This window comes from Zingiber officinale, chromosome 1B (assembly GCF_018446385.1).
Source record: "Zingiber officinale cultivar Zhangliang chromosome 1B, Zo_v1.1, whole genome shotgun sequence".
NCBI classification, from domain to species: Eukaryota; Viridiplantae; Streptophyta; class Magnoliopsida; order Zingiberales; family Zingiberaceae; genus Zingiber; species Zingiber officinale.
The window spans coordinates 46,693,088-46,713,651 of NC_055986.1; positions in this window are offsets into that span (position 1 = coordinate 46,693,088).

Sequence of the window (20,564 nt, forward strand, 5' to 3'; positions counted from 1 at the left end):
GGGCATGACTCGCAACATATGAGTAGATGGCATGACTTCTCCTGAAGGCAGGGTCGTTAAGAATTTTCCATTTAAGGCTTGTGGTGGCATCTCTAACTTCTTCATATAGGGTGTAGAGACAAACGAGTGTGTCACCCCAGTATCAAATAACACAGTAGCATACTGACTAAAAATAGGTAGCTGACCTGTGACAAATGTAGAAGCACTCTCCACATCCTCTTTGGTGAGAGAGAAAACCTTGGCATTCGTCGTAACTAGCGGGGCTTCCAATCTCCCTTGGCTAATTAGAATCCCTTCTATGGCAGCTTGCATCTGGTGTAGCTGTGAGGGGGCACTCCTGTTCTGGTTATACTGCTGGGATGGTGTCTGGAACTGAATAGGGCAGTCTCTGGCCATATGTCCTTCCCGTCCGCAACTGTAACACTTTTTCATACCCTTGTGGCCTACCCCGGAATGCTGCTTTCCACAAGTGGTACACTGAGGGTACTTAGGTTGCTTATTCGCTGGACCTCCTTTAGTGTTGTTCCATTGCTTTCTTTTTCCATTAGGGTTTCCTTTCCAGCTTGCTCTGGTACCTTGAGGTTTTTGTCCTTCTGTCTGTGCTTGATTCTTACTCTCGTTCATCGCCTTCTGATAGTGTTCGGTGATCAGGGCACTGTTGACCAGCTCTTTTGTAGTCTGCGGTCTATTAATTCCGCCGGCCACATTCAAAGCTATCTCGGGTCGGAGCATCTTCAGCATCAGTCTGACCCTTTCTCTTTCCGTGCTGACAAACTCTGGGCAGAGGCGTGCGAGACAGTTGAAGCACTTCACTGCTTCGTTAACTGATAAGTCACCTTGTCGGAACTCGGTGAACTCGTCGTAATGCCGGTTTGTTACTCGCATATGGAAAAACTCCTCGAAGAACTCTGCTTCGAAGTTCGCTCAGTTTATCTGATTAACTTGTCTCTTGATCTTAACCCTTTCCCACCACATTCTTGCGTCTCCAGAAAAGAAAAATGACACGCACTTGATCTTTTCTGGTACGGGCCAATCCAGCAGTTCCACTATACTTTCCACCGTCTTGAACCAGGCTTGGGTGTCCCATGGCTCACAAGTACCCGAGAAGTTCTCCGGCTTCATCCATAGCCACTGTATTAAGTAAGTCTCCTGTCGGACCACTAGGGCAGGGGCTACCGATGGTACTGGTACAGTTGTAGGTATGACGGGCAATGTATTCTGATTTGCTAGTGGGGTGACAGGGTTTCCTTGCTGATTCATCAAAGCAGTGATTACTTGTTGTTGTTCCATGATCTGACGCTGGAGGTCTGTGACTACATGTGTCAGATCTGGTGGAGTCATTGTCTCATCGGTCCTGTTACTGCGTCTTCTAGCCATATCTATCCTCGTAAACGAAAATAAGGCTAGCATAAGTCCATGGTCATCCCTACTTATATCCATGCATATTAAAACATCGCTTATCATACATAAAGGCAATTCATATCAGTTATACCTATGTTCAAGCATACTAAAAGCATTTCTTATCATGCATAAAGGAATAGAGTAAGTACATGGATTCTTACTTGGAGCGGCAGGATGGAGGCTTGACGTGTGTGTAGTGGGAAGGCTAACTTGTCTCTGATACCAACTTGTAACACCCACCCTTCTGGTATGACAGGGTTACGGGAACATACATGCATATTAATCTATTTCTAAAGCAGCGGAAGTATTTATTTATATATTCTTTTATATTTTTAATTTACTTTTCTTTTAAACACCAATAACCAATTATCTAAACATTTATAATCATATGAGCATGTTAAGCATAATTTTAAATTTAAAAAGTCATGATATCAATTTTCGACATAAGCATGAATAGGTATCAAGTAATCATGCAAAACATTATGATTAATGCATGATTTATGGTTTTGTGAGTAGGAAGGGATCTTACTAAGCCTATGTGCTTATAGTTTAATTTCCCTTGTACTATAGAAAAAAGAAAAGAATGGCTAAACTAAAGGGAGCAGTAGGAATGACAAGGATGTGTGTGGAAGTCGCATGGTGGAAAGAATATCTATTTTATATTTCAAGATTTATTCATTCTCTAAGTTTTGCTTATGAACTATTTTTCCTACTAGATACTTTTGGATGGTTTATACTTGATGCAAACTTATGTTTCATGTTTTATGCTTTAGTAAGATGATCATGTTGCAAGTAGTAAATATTGAATCAAGTTATATGCACTAGCATGTTGACACGTTTATTATGTTACATGATTTTATAGCTCACATGCCATGTTTTATTAGTATACTTTTATGATAGCATGATCAGTAGTTAGTTTTCTTATATATACTTCCGTTGCCATGATTTTATATTTATGAATGCACGTATGTATGTTCAAGTAACCCCGTCCTCCCTAAGTAGTGGAAGGGCGGGTGTTATATGTTGGGGTTGCAAGGTTGCAAACATAGTCCCATATTGGAAACACATGGGAAAGATCATGGCCTTATAAGAGAAAAGATATCTCCATTGGCATGAGGCCTTTTGGGGAGAGCCCAAGAGCAAAACCATGAGGGCTTAGGCCCAAAGTGGACAATATCATGCAATTGTGGAGATATCTAAATTCTTTTCGATCCTACAATTGATATCAGAGCCCGGACTGCCAGAAGGTTTAACCGCCGATTGTGCATAAGAGCTATGGTCTGATTGAGCCATGTGAATACAATATTGACCTCAAACAAAGAAAGTAGGGGCTCCTATGTTCGGATCAAGAGGACCAGACACCAGGTAGAAAGTCCTAGTTGCGACTAGGCAAGAAAGTCCTAGTAGGTCGGGTAGACCGAGGGGTAGGAAGATCTGGTGGGTCGAGGATCGGATGTAGGAAGTCTATGGTCCTTTGTTTGAGGGGGGATTGTTGGGGTTGCAAGGTTGCAAACATAGTCCCATATTGGAAACACATGGGAAAGATCATGGGTTTATAAGAGAAAAGATATCTCCATTGGCATGAGGACTTTTGGGGAGAGCCCAAGAGCAAAACCATGAGGGCTTAGGCCCAAAGTGGACAATATCATGCAATTGTGGAGATATCTAAATTCTTTTCGATCCTACATTATAGTTTGGTATCAGAGCAAGTTTTCCTTTCCACTACACACACATCAAGCTTCCATCCTGCCACTCCAAGTAAAAATTTCTATGCTTACTCAATTTCTTTTATGCTTGATAAGGAACGTTTTAGTCTAAGTATGCATGAAGGTAGGGTAGGAATAATGATAACTTATGCTTAGCCTTGTTAGGAATGATAATGACCTTATGCTAGCCTAGTTAGGAATAATGATAACTTATGCTAGCCTTGTTGTCATTATGAAGATAAGCATGGCTAGAAGACGCAGTACCAGAGTCGATGAGACGGTACCCCCCACCTGATTTGATGCATGTAGTTACTGAGCTCTAGCGTCAGGTTACAGAACAGCAGTAGGTGATTAATGCTCTGATGAATCAACAAGGGAACCCTGCTACCCCACCAGGGAATCAGAATACGATGCCAGTCATACCTACGGCTGTGCCAGTACCACCAGCACTAGTACCACTCGTGGGCCCTGCCCCAGGGGTTAGACAGGAGATGTACCTGATTTAGTGGCAGAGACTGAAGCCAGAAGCCTTCTCTGGTAACTGCGAACCATGGGATGCTCAAGCCTGGTTTAAGACTGTGGAGAGCATAATAGAACTTCTAGATTGGCCAGAACATGAGAAAGTCAAGTGTACATCGTTCTGCCTTACGGGTGATGCCAAAATGTGGTGGGACAGAGTCAAAGCAAAGAGTCAAGTAAATCAAATGCGATGGACGGACTTCGAAACTGAATTTTTCGAAGAATTCTTCCACATGCGTGTGACGAATAAGCACTACGACGAGTTCACCTAGTTCCGGCAAGGTGACCTATTAGTTAATGAAGCTGTGAAGAGATTCAACCGACTAGCGCGCTTATGCCTAGAGCTGGTCAGTACAGAAAGAGAAAGGGTCAGACTCATGTTGAAGATGCTCAGACCCGAGATAGCTCTGAATGTGGCCGGCGGAGTTAATAGACCGCAAACTGCAGAGGAGCTAATCAGCAGTGCCTTAATCACCGAACACTATCTGAAGGCGCTGAACGAGGGCAAGAGTCAAGCCCAATCAGGAGGACAGAAACCTCAAAATACCAGAGCCAACTAGAAAGGAAACCACAGTGGCAAGAGAGAGCAATGGAACGACTCTAAGGGTGGTCCAGCGAGCAAGCAGCCCATGTTCCCTCAGTGTACCACGTGTGGGAAGAAGCATCCAGGGATATGCCGTATAGGCACAAATAGGTGCTACAATTGTGGATTGGAAGGACATATGGCCAGGAACTGCCCTACTCAAGTTCAGACACCTCCTCAGCAGTATGTCCAAAACCGAGGTGCTCCCCCATAGCTACATCAGATGTAGACTGCTATAGAAGGGACTTCGATAATCCAAGGGAGATTGGAAGCCCCGCCAGTCACAACGAATGCTAGGATTTTCTCCCTCACCAAGGAAGATGTGGCGAATGATTCTACGGTTGTCACAGGTCAGATATTTATTTTCAGTCAGCATGCTACTGTATTATTTGATACTGGAGCAATGCACTCGTTCGTCTCTACACCTTTCACAAGGAAGATAAACATGCCACCCCAAGCCTTAGATTGCAAGTTCTTAACGACCCTACCTTCGGGAGAAGTGATGCCATCTACTCAAATGCGACGAGCCGCACCCATCAGAATCGTAGACAGAGAACTCTACTGTGATCTGATAGTGCACGACATTCAAGATTATGATATTATATTAGGCATGGATTTCCTGAGCAAGTATGGTGCTTCAATAGAGTGCCGAAAGAGAAAAGTGGTTTTTCGACCTGAAGCAGAACCGATGTTTGAATTTAACGGAGAGACGAGGAAAGAAACTAAGAAATTCTTATCAGCCTTAAAGGCACAAAAGATGTTAGACCGCGGATGCACTGGATTTTTAGCACATGTATCAATACCAATCAAGCAGAGGACCAAAAGCGAGAAGATGTCAGAGTTGTATGCGACTACCCAGAGGTATTCCCCAAGGAACTACCAGGGTTAGCCCCCGATAGAGAAGTTAAATTTGAGATCGAACTGATTCCTGGTACTAAACCGATCTCTAAAGCACCTTACCGTATGGCGCCAGCTGAATTGAAGGAACTTCAGGAACAACTACGGGAGTTGCTCAACAAGGGACTTATACGCCCTAGTCACTCTCCATGGGGAGCTCCGGTACTGTTTGTAAAGAAGAAAGATGGGTCTATGCGAATGTGCATAGAATACCGAGCACTAAATAGAGTGACGATCAAGAACAGGTACCCGCTACCATGGATTGATGACCTGTTTGACCAGATAAAAGGTGCCACCGTCTTCTCTAAGATTGACCTAAGGTCTGGATATCATCAAGTAAAAGTGAAACAGGATGATATACCGAAGACGGCTTTCCGAACAAGATATGGACACTATGAGTTCGTAGTTATGCCCTTCGGAGTGATGAATGCTCCTGCTTTGTTTATAGATCTGATGAATCGGGTATTCTCGGCATTCCTTGACAAATTCATAATCGTCTTTATTGACGATATCCTTATCTATTCGAAAAACCAAGACGAGCACGCCGAGCACCTGAATATGGTATTACATATTCTTCGGGAGAAGCAACTGTATGCGAAATTCTCCAAATGTGAGTTCTGGCTCGATTGAGTATCATTCTTGGGTCATATTATCTCCAAGGATGGAGTGATTATTGGTTACTACTCGGAAAACCTATAGGTTCCACTGTACAAAAATTTTGTACAAAGGTCTGAACCTTTTCCTAGCTACCATGTGTTCTTTTAAATTAAATTTTGGATCGCCTGCGGAACTTAACACGTTTGATCCAAAACTTAATCTATTTGTTCTTTTAGGTTTTGACTTGGATCTCCTGCGGAACTTAACACGTTCGACCCAAGTCTCCTTAAGTTATTAATTCCATTAAATATTAATTTCCATAATTGGTTCCCAGTACTGACGTGGCGAGGCACATGGCCTTCTTGGATATGGGAGCAACCGCCACCGACTAGACAAAACCTTTTATAGAAAGCTAATATTTAATTTCCTAAAATAACTTTAGGTTAACCGAAAAGAACAATCAAATCACAAGGAAAAATAAAACAAAAGAACACATCATCGAAAACCATATTCGAAATACTAGAATCGTAAGCCTCTTGTATTTGGTATTATTTCCATAAATAACTAATATGATGCGGAAAGAAAAATTACTAGTTATACCTTGTAGAAAAACCTCTTGATCTTCTACCGTATTCCTCTTCTAACCTCGGACGTTGTGTGGGCAACGATCTTCCGAGATGAGAAACCACCAACCACCTTCTTCTCCTCCTAGCTAGGTTCGGCCTCAAAAAAATAAAGCTTCACCAAGGAAGAAGAAAAACACCAACCGAGCTCCAAGAGATGCAAGCCTTCTCTCCTTCTTCTTCTTCTTCTTCAAGTAGTATCCGGCCACCACAAGAGCTCCAAGCAATAGAGAGTTTCGGCCACCACAAAGAGGAAGAAAGGGAGAAGATGTTGGCCGGCCACACCAAAGAATAGGAGAGGGAGAATAATAGAAGTTGTTTCTCATGAAGGCACCCTCACCCCTTCTTTTATATTCCTTGGCCTAGGCAAATTAGGAAATTTAATTACAATAAAATTTCCTTAATTTCCTTGACATGATTTAATTGAGAAAAATAAAATAAAATTTCCCAATTTAATCTATATTGGCCGGCCACATCAAGGGGAAACAATTTAGACAAGTTTTAATCAACAAATTAAAACTTCCTAATTTGTTTCCGGAAATTTTAAAAAATAAAATTTCTCTTCAAAAATCTCTTCATGGTTGATAAAAGGAAATTTCTATAATTTTAATTTTACAACATGTGAATAATTTTTAAAGAGAAAATAAAATATCTCACCAATCTACAAATAAGGAAAGAGATCTAATATCTTTCTTTAATCTTTTGTAGATCTTTTATAAGAGAGATATTTTAATTTTAATTCTCTTTAATAAATTATTTCTTCCACATAATAAAAATTAAAATTAAAATTCCTTTTTAATTTAATTTGGTCGGCCCCCACTAGCTTGGGTTCAAGCTAGGGCCGACCACCCTAATTTATACCTAGGTCGACCCTAGCTTGGTTCCCAAGCTAGCTTGGTCGGCCCCCTTTGGGTGGGTATAGAAGGTGGGTATAGGTGGGTATAGTACTCTATAAATAAGAGGCTATGATAGAGACCGAGAGGAGGAATTGGTTTTGGTCTCCCGATAAAATTAAGCATCCCATGTTCGCCCCGAACACACAACTTAATTTTATCAATAATAATTCATTCCACTAGAGAACTATTATTGAACTACCGCACCAATCCCAAATTACATTTTTGGGCTCCTTCGTATTATGAGTGTGTTAGTCTCCCTGTGTTTAAGATATCGAATGTCCACTAATTAAGTGAGTTACTGACAACTCATTTAATTAATATCTAAATCTAAGAGAAGTACCACTCAACCTTATTGTCATGTCGGACTAGGTCCACCTGCAGGGTTTAACATGACAATCCTTATGAGCTCCTCTTGAGGACATTATCAACCTAGTATCTCTAGGACACAGTTTCCTTCTATAATCAACAACACACACTATAAGTGATATAATTTCCCAACTTATCGGGTTTATTGATTCATCGAACTAAATCTCACCCATTGATAAATTAAAGAAATAAATATCAAATATATATGCTTGTTATTATATTAGGATTAAGAGTACACACTTCCATAATAAACGAGGTCTTTGTTCCTTTATAAAGTCAGTATAAAAGAAACGACCTCAAATGGTCCTACTCAATACACTCTGAGTGTACTAGTGTAATTATATAGTCAAGATAAACTAATACCTAATTACACTACGACCTTCTAATGGTTTATTCCTTTCCATTTTGGTCGTGAGCTATTGTTTATAATTTATAAGGTACTGATAATATCATCTTCTGCATGTGACACCACATACTATGTTATCTACAATATAAAATAAATGAACAACTACAAACAAATGTAGACAATTTGACCAAATGTGATTCTTTATACATAATGAATGTTTACAAAGCTTAGGATTTCAGTATACACTCCAACAATGGTGGACCCAATAAAGATCGAAGCTGTGAGTAATTGGAACAGGCCAAAGAATGCCAGTGAAGTCAGAAGTTTTCTTGGGTTAGCAGGATATTACAGGAAGTTTGTGGAGGGGTTTCTCTAGAATTGCAGCCCCAATGACCGTTCTCACCAGGAAGAACAAGAAGTACGAATGGACCGACGACTGTGAGAAGAGTTTCACGGAGTTGAAACAGAGACTGACCAATGCTCCGATTCTCACTCTTCCAGAAAGTAACAAAAGCTTTGATATGTACAGTGACGCTTCCAGATTAGGACTCGGAGTTGTACTCATGCAGAATGGCAAGATCATTGCCTACGCCTCTAGGCAACTCAAAGAACATGAAAAAAATTATCCCACTCACGATCTAGAGCTAGCTGTCGTGGTCTTCACTCTTAAAATATGGAGACATTACCTATATGGAGCTCAGTGTAAGATTTATACAGATCACCAGAGTCTGAAATACTTCTTCACACAGAAAGACCTGAACATGAGACAGCGCAGATGGCTCGAACTGGTCAAGGACTATGACTGCAAAATCTTCTACCATCCGGGAAAAGCCAACAAAGTCGCCAATGCGCTTAGCAGGAAGTCTTGTGCCGCCTCAATATCACTATAGGTATTATCCTAACCCAAAAGTACCCGGAGTTATTTTAAGTTCGAGTACAAACTTTTATGAGGTATGGGGGATTATAACAACCATAGGATCCCTAGTAATTTTATGAATTATTTTCCCATGATTAAAAATAGGCTTTATGTAGATTTTTTTCAAAAATAAAAAGGAAATAGAACTAAAAAGAGGCATAATCAAGGTTTGAACCTTGGACCTCTTGTTAGATGCATGTATGTGATAACTAGTAGCCCCAGCAGGGGTGTGCTGTTAGGAAGGGAAGGAACATTGTAGTTAAAGGTAAGGAAAGACTCCCTTCACTTAGAAGGAAAAGTTTGAGTTGCCTTCTTCCTCCCTAATGAAAAGATCAATTTGCCGTCTTCCTTCATTTAACATAAATAAGAGAAAGGGAAAGTGAACTTCATTTTTTTCTTCTCTCTTCTTCCTCCCTCCTTCTCTCCACCGAAAACCTAAGCCCTCACCTTCACCATTGCCGAAACCAAGCCAAAGGATTTCTCCTAGGGAAACTTCACAAAATCAAGGGTACTTTTCATTAGTAAACCAAGCGAAAGGAAGTAAGTAATCCCCTCACCTGCAGTACAAGTAGCTTTCCTACATTTCTACACTTAAAAGTTTCTTGAAAACCTAGGATCTTGCCTTGTAAGTTCGGCCAAGGTAAGGTTAAGAGGCTATCTATTGTTACTAAAAGTTTTCATGCTTCCTGTGGTTTAAAAAAAATTTGGAATCACACCTCCTATAGGTTTCGGCCATGAAGTGATAAAAGGTTTAGAGAAAAGTTTTTGAAACCTAACTATACTTGTATATGATTCCTCATGATGTATGATCTTCTATATGATGTTAGTTTAGGTATTTCATGCCTTATGTTACTCAAAAGTTAGAACCATGTTCTATAGGTTTCGGCCAAGTAAAGATAAAAAGGTTTAGAAGAAGTTTAAAAACCTAACAATACTTGTTTATGATTCCTCATGATATGTAACTCACCATATGATGTTAGTTTAAAGATTTCATGTTTTAGGTTGCATAAGAACTTAGAATCATGCTTCTAGGGTTTCAGCCAAGAAGAAATAAAAGCATTGGAGGAAGTTTTAAAACCTAACCATGCTTGCTTATGCTCTCTCATGATATATGATCTCCTACATAATGATAGTTTAAGTTTTCATGTCTTATGTTGCATTAAAAACCCAGAGGCTTACCCTTAGGTTTCGGCCAAAAGAAAGAAAAAGGTTTAGAGAAAGTTTTAGACCTAAACCATGCTTGCTTATACATCTAGGGTTTCGGCCAAGAAGAATTAAAGGACTTAGAGGAAGTTTAAAAAAAAAAAACCTAACTATGCTTGCTTATGTTTCCTCATGATATGTAACCCACTATATGATATTCATTTAGGGTTTTCATGCTTTAGGTTGCATAAAAAGCTAGACCCATGCTTCTAGGGTTTCGGCCAAGTAAAGATAAAAGGGTTTAGAGGAAGTTTAAAAACCTAACAAGACTTGTTTATGATTCTTCATTATATGTAACCCACTATATGATGTTAGTTTAAGGTTTCATGCTTTAAGTGGTTGAAAGAAACCTAGGATCATGCCTTCATGCTTCGGCCAAGACAAGAAAAAGGAGGTTAAGGAGGCACCTAGGGTTTCTAAGGTCTCATATGTTATGCTAGTACCATGAGAACTTATGTTAGTGATTTCCATGGTTTTATGTTGCTTGAAAAATCCATGATTTCATGTCTACATGTTTCGGCCAAGATAAGAAAAATGAGGACAAGGAGCTACTTAAGGTTTCTATGATAGAATATGAATTTATGTCACCATGTTATTTGATATGTATACTCATGCCATCATGTTACGATTCCTATGATATGTTATTATGTTATGTGCACTTTATGCCATCATGTATGATTCCTATGATATGCTATATGAACTTTATGCCATCATGTTATGATTTCTATGATATGCTACATGTTATGTGCACATTATGCCACCATGATATGATTCCTATGATATGCTATATGTTATGGGCACTCATTGCTATCATGTTATGTTTATGTAAGGCTTATGTTTGAGGAAAAGCCTAAGAGATGCTTCCCTTAAGTTGGGATTAAGAGCACTCTTCATGATAGCCTAAGAGATGCTTCCCTTAAGTTGGGACTAAGAGCACTCTTCATGTTATGACAAGAGATATGATAGGCTATGATATGACAAGGAACATGTATGCTATTTTACTTTTGTATGGCTTGTACCAAGGGTGGGCTCCTAAGCGCCCTTAGGTCGATGGTCAATGAAACGGGCCTAGTAAAAGGGATGAGCTCCTAAGTTGCCCCTAGGTCGATGATCAATGAAACGGGCCTAGTTCCTAGTAGGTTCAAGATTAGCTACCTTGGATCTACTTAGGATGCGCGCATTCATATATGTATGTGATACAAAGCCGGGCCCTCATGTTGAAATTATGTTTAAGTATTGATGTAATATATGTTTTCAAAAGGACATTTGGCATATACTCATTTCATGATACATGTTTTCAAAAGAACATCTTGCATCTACATGTTCATGCTATATAGTTTCCTCTATGCTTTAGTAAGATGCTATTGAAGATATGTCTATGATGCTTAAATGATCATGCTACTACTTTATGCTTATGCTCTCACATGCTATGTTATGATTTGCTTAAGATGAGTATGCCACTACTTTATGCTAGCATGTAAGTTTTTTTTTCATACCTAGATGTGAGTTGAATGAGCATATTACCACTTTATGATTAATGCATGATTTATGGTTTTGTGAGTAGGAAGGGATCTTACTAAGCCTATGTGCTTATAGTTTAATTTCCCTTGTACTGCAGAAAAAGGAAAAGAATGGCTAAACTAAAGGGAGTAGCAGGAATGGCAAGGATGTGTGTGGAAGTGGCATGGTGGAAAGAAGATCTATTTTATATTTGAAGAATTATTCATTCTCTAAGTTTTTCTTATGAACTATTTTTCCTACTAGATACTTTTGGATGGTTTATACTTGATGCAAACTTATGTTTCATTTTTATGCTTTAGTAAGATGATCATGTTGCAAGTAGTAAATATTGAATCAAGTTATATGCACTAGCATGTTGACACGTTTATTATGTTACATGATTTTATAGCTCACATGCCATATTTTATTAGTATGCTTTTATGATAGCATGATCAATAGTTAGTTTTCTTATATATACTTCCGCAGCCATGATTTTATATTTATGAATGCACGTATGTATGTTCAAATAACGCCGTCCTCCCTAAATAGTGGAAGGGCGGGCGTTACAGATACATGATTAGTGTGATTGATTTGTTAAATGTAGGTTTTGATCTTAGATGTAGATCATGGTTGGATTTGATTATTTGAGATGGTTATGCATGTTGTAGTAGGTTGATAAATAGGAGGTTAATCAATAGTCGTATTCGATTATGATTATCCTAAATAGGTTTGAGGATTTGATTTAGCTAATTAATTTATATATAATTCGCTAAATTTGTATACCATCTATTACAAGACTTTGATTCGAGACGGTGTCTCGACGAGGGATCTATTGCGGATATGATCCTTTCTATTGGAGGCGGGTACCTTGACTTTTCTTTTGATATGTCATGTTAATATGCTTAGTAGATTTTAACAAGTAGTGATAATTATGTTTTATATCTGCATCGGTATGTCATTATCCATTATCTGTGCATGCTTTAATTGTTACTTGTTTAGCATTCATGTTTATACCCTTCAGATTATTTGTGATCATGGAGATAATGACATACCATGCCATTTGATATACCGGACTAGGTTTTTATCATACCTGACTTGTGTACCTTAGATTTTTGGATTTGACTCATTGATGTTAGGGTACACTTTTTATATATGTGGATAGGGTCAAGATATAGCCATTCTTAGTGTCATGCATCATCTCGCATGATTGCTTGCTATGCGATAGTTGGCTCCATTATTGTTGAGCACATCGCCAGTTACATGGATCTGCACACACCACCACTCATGGGTTAGTGGTATATTTAGACAGGGTGTAATGCTGGCTCTGTCGGTGCTCCGTTGGTCCACTCATGGGTAGCGTGACGCAACGTGGTAGCACGTCAGGGGTCCCTCCGCTGGATTATCCCATAGAGATGAGAGCATTGAGCTCTCCAACTTATGATTTGGGGTAGGAGTATAGGTGTACTCCGACAACATCCCGTCCATTCGATCACTCATCAGGAGCAGTGATGGCAAAGTGCACGGTTGTCACAGCCCTACCCACTCGGTCTCACCATCGTGTGTGAGACGTCTGACTAGAGAGTAGGGGTGACCAGGACATGTAATTGAAATCATACGCATTGATGCATTTATTGCTTGTGTTTGCTGCACTTATTTGCTGCATTTGGATGGATGCATATTTTTGACATACATACAGGATTTATGATACTCTCGGTCTGACGACCTGACTATTCTGATAGGAGACACTGGTGAGTACAGTTCTCTTCAGCCTTTTCTATTGTGTATTTTTCAGCTTTTGTCCAGGAGACTGTACTCCATAGTTTTTACTACTTGTTATAGTTTACTATACATGTCAACTGGTATCCGCTGAGTGTTGGTCTCACCCTGTTGATATATATATTTTCAGATATCAGGTAGAGTCATGTAGAGTCGTTTGGAGTATCCTGTCTGCCGATTCCCATGTCACCTCAGAAGACTTACCGTTTTCATTTATGTTTTATTCGTTTTATGTATTAAGAGTACTTAGCATTGTATATTCTGGTTTGTCTCTGGAGCGTTGTTATGTGGTATTTTTTATTGTTTGTTGTGTTGTGTAAGCCTAGCTAGCTAGCAGTCTTTGTTTTTGGTTGTTATTGTTTCTATCGTTTTCCGTTGTGTTTTGGTTTTTAGTACAGCCGTGTGGGCTGCTTATTATATAAACTGCATGGTTGTTTATTTATTTTATTGTTATTATTCCGGCCGTGTTGGTCGAGGTATATTGGCCCTAAGGGCATTGTAGATATGTCTCAGATTGTCACCCATACAGGGGAGATGCTGCCAAAATTTCTTCTGGCAATGACTCTCTCGTGGCGTGACAATTTATTGGTATTAGAGCGAGGTTTACGAGTCTTATTTATTGTGTTTCAGATTTCATGTTTTAATTTTCTTGATGTGATTTTTCGGGTTTTGGGAACAGGCAGCAGCAAGACATCTCCAAGCTATAGGAGGTTTGTTGGTATATTGTTATCATATATTTCTGTTAATGTATGCATTGTTGACTATGACATGTATTAGCACTTTTTATTTAGTACCTGTCTGGTTGTTGTAGCTCATATTACATGTGATGGGTTAGCCACTGATCATGGTCGACCTTAATAAAGATCAAGGATTATAGTCTCTGTTGATTTTTTTTTTCATATCATACCACCAGTAGTTTTGGCTTCTGTTACTACTAGTTGGTTAGAAGATGGAGGCACATACCAGCCTCTGCTATTATTAGCTGGGTGGTGGATAGTACCTACATATTCATGTTGACTTAGCTAGTAGAATACCATTTTATCTTAGTTAATTTCATCAGTAGATAATTAATTTACTCTTGTTAGATCGGTTAGTAGAAGTCTGATTTACACTTGTTGATTTGGGTAGTCGTGGATCGATATACCTTAGTTGCTTGTGAAGGATTAATGTATTCTTGATTAGTTAGTAGATGACCGATATAGTTTTGTTGGTCCTATCAGTAGGGGATTATCATACTCTATTTTTAGAGGTTTGAATCTTTGGATTATTTGAGCTTAGTTAGGTATCTAGAGCACTTTTGAGTACACGACTTGTACTGACGTGGAAAAGACTGAATTAGCTGTATACCATTGTCGGTTTGGTCAGTGTATAGAGGATCGATGTATCCTATTCCATGGGTACTTTAATTTTAGACTGTATGTACCTAGTTGGATAACTTAGAAGGTAGCATAGGGAATGTCAGGTTGATTGGATTAAATATGTTGATTATTCCTATCTATGTTGCGTGTGCATATGATTGTTATGTGTTGTAGGATTGTCCATTTGCAAGTAGTATTTGTATACATGTTCCGATATGGTTATTGTAGGTTCCTTGTGGATTATAGCTATGTAGTTTGGTGTACGTGTATGATTGTATTATTGAAGGTATCATGTCGATTAAATCTATGTTATGGTATGTGTACATGTGTTTGGTGTATTATGGGAGGTATCTTGTTGATTATATTCGTTCTGTGTGTACACTCATGTCTATTATGATTTGTTGGAAGTATTATGTTGATTATACTCTTGACATAGGTGTATATATGTTAGGTGAGTGTTGTTTGAGGTGTATTGATGATTATACCTACGTTGATATATGCACACGGGTTCGATATGCATTGTTAGAGGTATCACGCTGATTTATACCTGTGTTATGAGTGTATTGGGTGTGCACTAATTGGAGGATTATGTCGATCATACCTATGTTGTGTGTACACGTGTGCCAGGTGTATTGTTGGTGGTATCATGATGATTCTACCTATGTTGAATGTAGGATGTTGAGTGTCTACATTATGTCATTTGTTGTATTACCCTATCAACTAATTCTCCTATTGGTGGGTGACCCGCTAGGATGTTGATAGAGTTGACGATGGATTTGATTTGCTTACTAGGTTGTTATACCCTTGGCTGCCCATAGTGATATGTGGTAGAGTGATCTCGTGCAGTCTCTAGTTGGATAGTTAGATGTCTTGGTCACTTATGGGATGTTTGTGGTGGAGCGTTGCTCCCACATAATTTGGATTGTTGTGGTGGAGCGTTGCTCCCACATATTATGGGATGTTTGTGGTGGAGCATTGCTCCCACATATTTTGGATTGTTGTGGTGGAGCATTGCTCCCACATATTATGGATTGTTTGTGATAGAGCGTTGCTCCCATATATTTTGGATTGTTTGTGGTGGAGCGTTGCTCCCGCATATTTTGGATTGTTGTGGTGGAGCGCTGCTCCCATATAGGTTGCCTTGTTGGTGGTAGAGCGTTGTTCCAACATATGTAATATTTCTTGTGATGAAGCGTTTCTCTCACATTAGATGATCTATTCTTTGGTGATTTGTAGTTGTCACGCTCCGCAAGTGTATGGAAATGTCGCAAGTAATATAAAAGATTATCGTATCCACAGGGACTGGAATAAGCACTAGAAATGTCTCAATGCGAATTAGCTAAACAACTATCCAATCGTTTCAAATGCAAAGTGAAGGTAAACAAATCTAATATTATAGATCTACAAACAAGAGTTTAGTGTTTTGGGTTATGATAAGGGAGATTCTAGGAGTTTCGGTTTCTTTGTAAGATTTCTTGAATGTAAATGGTTCACCAATTCTTATCCCTCAATTGCCAAACACTTGTAGAAAGTTGCCGGTTCTCTCTTGCAATAGACAACCGGCTAAGGACTGAGAAATGTATCTAAATATGATCAATTAGACGTGAACCTACGTTGTCCTTACACAGAAGCACACCTATTACTATGCCTTCCTCGGATATCAACATAGAAGCCCACAACTTATTAATCTATCAAGATACAAGAAACTAATCACAAAATTCATCCTACTCTCTTGAATATTCCTATTTCCTCTTCAAGATTATCTCTCAAACGTCCTTACACGGGCTTGCACCTGTCACCTGGATCCCTCGGATGATCGAGTGAGAGTTTATCTTTACAAAGTCCACAAGAAATCCAAACAATCAATCAAGAATGAGAATTAAGCACAAATCACCATTAATCATTCAAGATCTAATTGATACAAGCAAGACATTGTCATTGAAACAAGAAAATGGCAAATCCATAAGAGATTACATCAATCCATCATAAGAATACTTCCTTAATCCTAGAATACAAGATCTACTCCATGAATCGAGGAAGAATATCCGAAGAAATGAAGATTACAAGCATTTCTTAAATCTCCAATCCAAGAAACCAAGAAAAGGGGGAAAGAGAAAACTTATCTACGAAGAAGCCTCGTCTTCGGATCCAATCCTCGCTCCGTAGTCGAAATCGTTAAGAACTTCCTTAGAATCGCCCAGAAATCCTCCCAAGAATGGGAGGAAACCACCAAATCTAGCCTTCTCCCAAAGGGGGAGAGATCCCCTTTCAATTCATGAAGGAGGGTTTAAATAGAGGAGGGAATCGGGCGCCAAACGGCCCCGTGACACGGCCGTGTGTGATTAACACGGCCATGTCCAGTTCCTTCTCTGCCAAAGCTGCACGGTAGACCCTTCTGCTCTCTGGAAATGCTACACGGCCGTGTGGTGCACACGGCCACAGCCTGCTTGGTTTCTGGAAACCTCACACGGCCGTGTAGATCCAAACGGCCATGTAAGGCTTCTGCTCTGGTTGGCTTCAAATCTTGACACGGCCGTGTGAGGTTCACACGACCATGTCATCTTCCTCTTTTGTTGGTGCCAAACTCCACACGGCCCGAGCTCCATACCAGTGCAGCGCCGTGTGAGGTACACGGCCTGATGCTTTCTCCCTTTGTTTCCTCCAAGGCTTGCCCAAAGATGTAGTTTCTTCACCAAATCGACTCCTGTGTACAAAAAATGCACAAAAAGCAGATCTCCGAACCAAAAGAGTAAATATGCTAAAAGGAAAGCTGGATGTATAAAAATGCATAGATCAAGCATGCTCAAAGTATGTAAATGTGCGTAAAAACATGCATAAAAGAGTATATAATCTACGCACATCACACCCCCAGACTTAAACCTTTGCTTGTCTTCAAGCAAAATGCCGTAGTCTAAATTCATATGTTCTACAACACATTCATAAACCCTAGTGCACTTTCCTAACTCTATCAAAAAGTTTCATTAACAAGCATGATCATAGAAACAAGTAAAGTATGGTTCAAGCATAAGAATCTTGTGCACAGTGTAAAAGTAACTCAACACCCTTCAAGTTTCAATCCATGTCCTAGTCAAGTCGTCATCAAATTTGAATTCCTAGTGTTTCCAGTGAAAGACAAGTAACCAGTGATAGGCACTTACTCACCATTCACTTGGTTCATATTTCTCAACTAACCCAAGGTATCAAAGGTGTGCTCAATCTCAAGGGAAGCTAAGCAGTCATTTCCCCAGTAACCTAACTCGGTCTCAAAGGGGTGACTTGCTAGATTCCACTCATGACAACTGTTTTTTATATCCCTTATTTTTTTATTTTATTTTTTTTTATAAGTGTTTGCATTGTGCAAAACTTATTCACAAATGTACTTTTTAGCACACATGTTGGGATATTTTGATTTTTCCAAATGAGCTTTAATGATTTGAGCCTCATCCAGTAACCAAAATGAAAGTTGAGAAATCACCATGGAAACCAAGTACTAAGCAAACAAGATGAATCATGACTATTTCAATGACATCAACTATTCAAGCATCAAGCACAAGTGTAGTGAATATAAAATCCTTAAGGTTGAACCAAAACTAAAACTCATCACCATAAGATTCTCAGCTTATTAATGCTTCCTAAGATAGAAAAAAGAACTACACAAAGTTTACTACTAGCATCATTCGAACACCATGAATCAAGACAATAATCATGCTAACATTTCACTTGAATCCAAGAAAGCATATAAGTGAAGATTTGATGTTCTCAAAAAAAATTTTGCCATGATTATTTCAAAAGCAAGCAAAATAAAGCAACAAGCAATGAAAATAAGAACCAACATGAAAAACTAACAAAAACTAAAAACTGAAAATGAAAAACCAAACTAAACAGTACATGACACCCCCCCCAGACTTAAACTTTTCATCGTCCCGATGAAATCAATATGGTGGAGGAGGTGGAGGTGGACGAGGGAAAGGAGGTCTACGACGTGGTTGGCCAATAGGAAAACTAGGAAAACCTGGAATCTCACCCAAAGATCTATGATACTCATATAAAGCATATACTTGTTGGCTAGTAAGCATCATGCTCTGCATAAAATCTCTCATCCTAGCCTGATCAGTATCATAATCCTGCACAAACTCAGCCACTTGACCTTGAAAATTCCTCGTAAACTGAAAATGATTTTGTACCTCCCTAAACTGATCATCAGATAAAGAGAAGCGCCCCTCCAACATTTTTCGTTGGGAATCTTGCTTCTCATGAAGTGATTCTAGAGACGTACGAAAATCTGAAAAATCAAACCTAGAAGATCCCGTGCCATATGCAAAAGAATGCCTAGCGGGCTCCATAAAACTAGAAGGCTGCGGGTGTCCATATGACGAGGGCTCATGATGTGGCTCAGTGTCTCCAGGTATAGAAGGGTTATCCTCAAAATCTAACTCAGAAACTACCCAATTAGCCGGGTTACGAATAGTAGTTCGTTCAGGAAAAGGAAGGGGTAAAGGAGAACCACTCCTCCTAGGAAACGCGAAACCATTCTCATCCCGAACGATCATTTTCATAGCAAGACATGCATCAATGTCAATCATGTCATTACCATGAATTATTTCCAACCCAGCAACATCAAGATTTAAATTATAAGCTATTCGGGTAATCAAACCACCAAAAACAATTGATCCCGATGATGTCCTAGCAGATCTTAATAAGGTTTGAACAAAATGAAAACCAGAATCAAATTCAACCTTATAAAGCATAGCCCATAGAGCATAAAGCTCTATCTTTTTAACCACCCCATCACTCTCTCCCCTACCAAAAATAATTTTACCCATGACTCTATGTAGATACCTAAAGATGGGGTTCTGCATATGGGAGGCCTTAGCTCTTGAAGGCTCATAAGGTTGATCTAACCCAGTTATTGCATTCCAAAAATGATTCCAATTAAACCTTGGATCAAACCTACGAGGGCTACCGGTGGTTAATCCAAAACAAGAATTAAAGTCACTAAATGCCCATAGAAATTCTTGATTCATTAGTCTAAAAGAGATTTTTCCAAAATAATCATCTTCATTAGTAAAATGGACATCCAATGAACTCAAAAATTCCAAAACAAGACGAGGATATGTAGGCAAATGTGTGTACATAATATCACTCCAATCCAAAAACCCAATCATCAAATCTACATCTTCCCTAATTCCAAGCATATCAAGAACAGTTGGGTCCATATATCTAGTACACATTATCTTTCTATTGACAAGAATTGCAAATCTAGTTACTTGATCATCATTTCTAAACACAATATTGAATTCATTGTCATTACCTTTGTTGCGTGAAGTCCTTTTGCCTTTGCCCTTCACTGGTTGTTTTCCTTTGTCCCTTGATGGCTCCTTCTCTTTGTCTCCACTGGATCCACCACCTCCTTTGCGAAGTTTCTTCAAAATATTGGACATCTTGATGAGTTTAGATAGGGGAAGAATTATCTAGAGTTGGAAAAATGGAACTCAAAGAACAAAGATCTTAGGTTAGGAGAACAAAAAGTCCAAGTCTTAGAAAGGAGGAGAATCGGATCTAAGAGATCTTGAGAGATTAGAGAGGAGTTTTTAAGAGATCGGGAGAGAAAGATATGTTTTGGAGAGTTGGGGGTGTGCGGAACACAGCCAAGATCTGACCGTGTAAGGTAGAAAGAAGACTTTAATAACTCTCCTACATGGGCCGTGCAGATCCACACGGCCTCCCCCTCTTCCCTCTCTGGATTCTTCGCACGGCCGTGTCTGGGACACAGCCTCTCCATCCTTCTTCTCGGGATTCTTTACACGGCCGTGTCTGGGACACGGCCTATACCTTTTTCTCCTCGGGAGATCCCACACGGCCGTGTCTGGATGACAC